The sequence below is a fragment of the Brachionichthys hirsutus genome, chromosome 10 (genome assembly GCF_040956055.1).
Source record: "Brachionichthys hirsutus isolate HB-005 chromosome 10, CSIRO-AGI_Bhir_v1, whole genome shotgun sequence".
NCBI classification, from domain to species: Eukaryota; Metazoa; Chordata; class Actinopteri; order Lophiiformes; family Brachionichthyidae; genus Brachionichthys; species Brachionichthys hirsutus.
In genome coordinates, this window is record NC_090906.1 from 15,057,543 (window position 1) to 15,063,954 (window position 6,412).

Below are 6,412 nucleotides of genomic sequence, written 5' to 3' on the forward strand. Positions count from 1 at the left end.
AGCATGATATGATACGGCTCCTTCATTAAAGATGCAGTTTCAATCGTTTTGAACACTTTTATCTCTGGAATATGGTAAATGAAATACATTCTCCCAAAGTTGATTTGCAAATTTGTCTCCCTTGATGAGCAGCTTTGCCTGAGAGCCTCTGAGCAAAGAAGCTAACCTTAAGACTGTGGAAATGTCCAGTCGTTTAGTAGAAGGCTTCGGCGGAGCGACTCAGCCTTGATGCATGAAGGAATGCGTGTAAATTAATTCAGTTAAATTCATGCATTTGCTGCAGACTAAATGAAAAGCTCGCTCAGCTATCGCTTTGCTATTCTACATCTCTGTAAGCGACGGTTTCTCACTGAAATTGCAAGACCATTTCACTAAAGCGGCCCATTACAAGACTCAAAAAGGACAAAAGAAACCTCGTCTGGCAGATTCTCTATATGCAGTGTTCTGTCGTTGGATTTTGCTTCTCGTTTAGTGGAGTCGTTATCAGAAGCAGTGTGGGAAAGGGAATCCCGCTCTCAACACGGGTTCTCACCTCTGAACGTCTGTCCCAAAGGACGGCCGGTGCTTCCTGTTGTCTCTGATCAACTCATTTTAATGTTGGCGCGACGTTTTGGGTGCGCAGCGTAGGGACATGCGCGCTGTCGTGGTGCTAACGCTGCATGCTACTGTCTGAAATCTGTAACCATGGAGCCGGGTGGAGGGATGGGACCGGAGGGGGGGTCTTCTGTAGGAGCTGTGTGGGAATCCGAACCCCCAAATGCTGACATTAAGGACCCGTCCGCATGAACATTTGTATGAGAGGCCAAACGGAGCTTCTGCCTCCGCCCGTCCTTTGGTTTGATGGATTTGCATGAAATTTGGTTTCATGCTTCAGAGGTCCTCGCCGCTATTCTAATGGCGGTCACTACTTATCCATTAGATAACGCTCAGTGTCGTTTTACCACCTGATACAAGTATTGAGCTACTCTCATCAGGTCACAGCCACCAATACTATAGTATGGATATTATTACTCTGAAGACAGGTATTATCTTAAGATAACAAGTAATCAATTAAAGGTTGATTAAAGTCCTTATTGAGCGTCTTTATATATTCACATGTTTATTTACATTTAGGCAGGACTGACCGTCATCACAGCGGTGATTATCAAACCCGGAAGAGTGTTAACTCGGGATAATGAGCATTCTGAAGAAAGAAACCGGAGAGCGTGCCGTCGCAGTCGTTTATTCGCACTTCAGTGCCGCCTCGTTATCGCAAGTTTATGACAGAACACCCCCCCCCCCACCCCCCGCGCTGCTCAAGTCAAGATCTGAAGTGAGCGGCTCTTCCAAAAAAGCAGCCGGAGTTACAGGCTGTTTCTTTAAATTCAATATTCCTCCAGATTATTCCTCCAGTCCATTTCTTTTCAGTTAATGACTTTTGCAATTTTGGGGTTCAGTGTTTTGCCCGAGGGGACTTTGACCCGTGGACAGTCAAAGCTGGGATTGGAACCACCGGCCTGCTGATCACCAGACGACCCACTCTTCCCGGCGGCGCGTAACCTCATTGGCTGGGCTAGCAATGACATCACAGCGAGGTTGCTGAACTGGATTGCAGTAACACTCTTCTGAGATGGCAAATATTAACGACATCAGATTGTATCTTTAAAATGTTGCCGATTCATCCTTCAAGTCTCAAAGGCAGCATCTGGATAAAATAAAAGGTTCGCTAGATGGATGGCATCTCCAACAATAAGCATCTGGACACCGTGACCAGAACAAACCTGTTATCTGCTCCGTGCTGAAACACCGATAACAAACGGAAGAGCCTGAGAACGCAGCCTGACTGTGAATGAGCTGCGGCGAGCCAGGTGTGCGTCTCCCCGACTGCTAATGGCTGCCACCGTGCAGGTGGAAGATGAGGCTCCTCTTGAGCGGCTTGATTGTGGAATTACTGAAATCTTGTGTATGAAATTCACTGAAGCAGCACGGAGCAGCTGAAGCGCCGCGGCCGTCGCTACGGCGTTCACGTCAGTGTCACACGTGCAACACACTCTAGTCAGCAACTATTGATCAAGCCCCCCCCCCCCGCCCCTGCCATACTACGTCCATATTGTTGCCATTAGGGGCGTGTGTGTGGATGGAACTGGCACAGACGCCTCATGAATGGAAGAGCCTCTCAAATGGCGAGGGAACGAAAGGAAACCCGAGGAATTGGCTACGGTACGGGGGTCGTCACGGCGACTTTGTCGGCAGGACGGCTGCCATTGTCACAGTGATGAAGCAGGAGGACAGGGGCCTGATGGGGGGGGGGGGGGCATCGTTAATAGGAGTCACACTGGGGCTGTCAGCGGGGGGTCCAGGCGCCACATGCGACCACGCCGCCCCGATCGCATGTGCATGTCAATGATGATATGTGGCCGACGCGGGCTGGGCGAGAGCATGCTTGAGCATGATTGAAGGCATGTGGCAAATCCGCTTCATCTATATGCACATGCACATGCACATGCACATGCACATACGGACACGCATACACAAAGACCGGAACATCCCAAGTCGCCATCCGGCACTCGTAGCGGGGATGTTTTCAGAAAGCTAACTGAGCACCACACAAAGCGGGTTAGAGCACATCAATACTTGATGCAGAGCTTTAGAGCTTTGCTCCTCGTCTCTCCGATATTTCCCGTCTGGGAATTCGTTTCGTAGTTTAAAATGTTATCAAATCGCAGAGCCGACATTAACGCAGTCGTATACGGGCTTCGGATGCGGTTTTGTCGAAGTCAGTGTTTTCACAGAAAATCAAATCTCCGTCTTCGTGTTTCACTCCAGTGTGAGATTCTGATTGGGGGGGGGGGTGCGACCCTCAACTCGCAGTGTTTCCAGAGACAGTGGAAGAGAAAAGACAGCCAAATCACACAGCAGGAGTCGTGTTTGTTTGTCTAACACATTCTGTGTGCATGCATTTATGTACATAAGACAGTAGGTGTGTGTGTGTGTGTGTGTGTGTGTGTCTGTGTGTGTGTACTTTATGGGTGAGACAGTGACAGTAAGTCTATTCACCCTCTTTTCTCAGAGTCCTGATACGTAACCTCCCGGGATGATTATTAATCTAATAATTAAACATTTATTGCGAACAGCACCTGCTCTCTCTCTCTCTCTCTCTCTCTGCTCCGGAACCCCATTGCAAAACAGGCAGATAGGAGGAGAGGGAGGGAGGGAGGCAGGAGGAGCCAGAGAGAGAGAGAGAGAGAGAGAGGAGAACAGCAAATCCGAAAGGGGCCATCATCACATCGCCGGATTCTTTTACACCGGCGAGAAGCGGCTGTTTTGTGTGGCGGCAGACGGCGTGTGAAGTTATGTGACCGCAGAACAAAAGAAAGGAGGAAGGAACAATCCGATACTGGGAAAGGAACCGGAGGAAGGGGTGCCCCCCCCACCCCACCCACCCCACCCAACACACATCTGGAATCCACCAAAAACTAACTGAATAAACTTTCTTCTAATTCACAATTTCAGTCATTTTTATCCAGTTTTGTTTTTTAATATCTGAATCGATCTGGAACCAAACAGACATCAAGTCTTCTTACGGAAGCGAGGAGAGCCCACTGTGGACAGACTCCCACTGTGGACAGACTCCCACTGTGGACAGACTCCCACTGTGGACAGACTCCCACTGTGGACTGACTCCCACTGCTGAAGGACCTCTCCACCAGAGGAAGATGCTGCGCTATCTGATCAAGACTCTGCTGCAGATGAACCTTTTCACCGACACCATCCGGAGCCCATCCAACGGCACCGATCTCTACTTCAACGGCTCCCTGCTCGACTGGGGGAACTTCACCGGCTTCAACGGTAAGCGGGGGAACCCACTCCAGCCATCCTCCCCCCCCCCCTCCCGGTTTAACCTCCCTTTTGATTTGACTTGCCCTTTTCCCCTCTTGCATAAGGTTTAGGTTTTTTTTTTAAAGACCGTAAAGGCATGAAAGGAGATTCTTTATTTGTTATGGAAATACAGACTGGAGGGAGCTGGAACGGGAACGTGGAAGGACTTGTCCTGAGAGTTTGCTGAAGACTGCTCGTGTCATGATTCAAGATGTGCCGCTCTCAGAGCAGATGTTTAATACGTGTCCAAGAACTAAAGATGAACGTTTAGAACCGTGCAGCATCCTTCCTGAAGGATCATGGGATAATAATTCCCAGTAAAGAACACTGCATTGATATTTAACCATGCATGAGTTGAGCTCTCCTATCCGTCTCCTGCCATGACTCGACTGCTGTCGGGGGGGGGGGGGGGTCCGAGCCGTCACAGCTTCTTCACTTTTCCCACGCTTCATCTCCATCAGCGTAAGTAATAGTTCTACTTATCAGCATTCAGCGAGATAAACCTTCGTTGTAAAGAAGACGGAGAGAATGAAACCGAATCAATCTTGGTCTGTTCTCATTGCTCCTCTAATCTGGATTGATGTCCCTCATATTTTGATTTGCTGTAATAGAGATGTATTTCACCGGCCATTATGTGCTGACTCATCAGTGGGGGGTGGGAGGGTGGGGGGGGGGGGCTCGATAGCCAGGCAGTGGGTGGACAGCTTGTGTAGGTCGACCCGGCTCTCAGAGGGAGGCTCAATGAGGAAATCAATGGAGCCCAATAACCGATTCGCCGAGACGCAGCTCGATGGTGGACCGGAGGGAGCGGCTGAGTCTGTGTGCTCACCTCCTCGCTCTCCTTCAGCTCCTCGCTCTCCTTCACCTCCTCTCTCCCTCCGTCACACCGTGCGCTCGGTCGATCTGCTCGGGGAATTGTGGCGATGGTTGACTTCACGCCGAAGTCTGAGGAGAACTTAGTTGGAAATCAATATGATCCGACGTTTATTTAATGCACACAGGCCATAATTAGACACACGGCGTTTCTGTAAAGATGTAAATGAGCTCATTAAAGGGGCCGCAGTGTGATCGATAAATGTCCTGATCAGGTTCATGTGCGTGGAGAGCCATTCGCCGCACCATGCGATATAAAGTCCTAATTAAAGGCGGCCTGCAGAACACGCAGCGCTGCAAATCACAAAACCGTCACGCAAAAAAAAGAGAATTCAAGGAAGGAAGCCGGTCACCACGGTGCCTTGCGGGGGGGGGTGTTGAACCTGCTTTACCCGGGAACGTCAATCTGGAGCCATGGGAACATTCCAAGTACCCTTAGACGGCTTTAGAACTTCCAGGAGATGAAGATGAGTACCACAAAATGAAGAAGAGTTGCCCCCCCCACGAGATCCAGTCCAGTTCCGTTCCTTGTGGATTCGCTGGGAATGGCTCGCGGATGCATTATTGATCGAGCGCTGCAGGGGACATTTGGCAAAGATCTTCATTCATGGACGGTTGTCTCCCATTTTCATCGTCTTCCTCAGACGGATTCTGTCTGACTGTTAAGCACGATGCTGGATTCTCGATGCAAGGAGAAGTCGCCGGGGGGGGGGGGGGGGGGGCGGACATGGACACTGCATCACCTCTGGACCCTGAGCTTCCCGTCCAATCGGGCTCCAGCGCCAGCGTGGCGTCCGCATCATTAGCTGTGACCTTTCTCTGAGCGCCGGTGCCGATGCTGGCGCTGCGGCAGCGACTTTGTAGTCGGCTAGAAAGGGAATGTCTGATGATCAGGGAGGACTCAGTAGCGGCTGGGGGGGGGGGGGTCCAGCCAAAACAAACCCATTAGTCTGGGTGCAGGGGGGTCAATGCACCCTTCCGTGTGGCAGAATCAGAAGTGGTTTATTGCCATTGTCAGTGAGGGTTCACAGACTAGGAACGTTTCTCGGTGAAGTCGTGCTACATCTAACATTAAGGACAAAATACAAAGACCATGCAAGTACAGACATCAACAGCAGCCGGAGTGGTTACACAGATGTGTACTAGCAGCAGTAAACTATCGTCATCACGCAGTGCAAATGGAAAAGTGCAAGTTGTATTCAGGAGTCCGGGACAGAATTATTAAGTGTTCATTAGTGTTACGGCTGAGGGAAAGAAGCTGTTCTTGTGGCGGGAGGTTCTGGTCCTGATGGACGTAGCCTCCTGTTGTAATCCCTTCATCAATTTCTGATATAATCTAAAGAATAATCCAACAAATATTTCAAGAGTCCGGTCTGAAGGATTTAAAGGTAGAAACTATAAAGTTATAAAGTTCGGATTATGTCTCTGTTCATTTACGCTTTCTGATCCCACGTGTCTGTTTACCTTGAAACGCCAACATGTATATAAATGCAAATCTATTCAAGTTAAAACCGACTTCGTCGTACTAAATGGATCTGTAAACACACTCAATCCGTGCGGGATTAATGCAGAGATTACCCCCCCCCCCCCCCGCATGCACCGATCGGTTCATTATTATTTGATGCATGAGCTCAGTTTATGCTTCAGTGTTTCTGTCACGCCACAAGCCAATACTGATTCA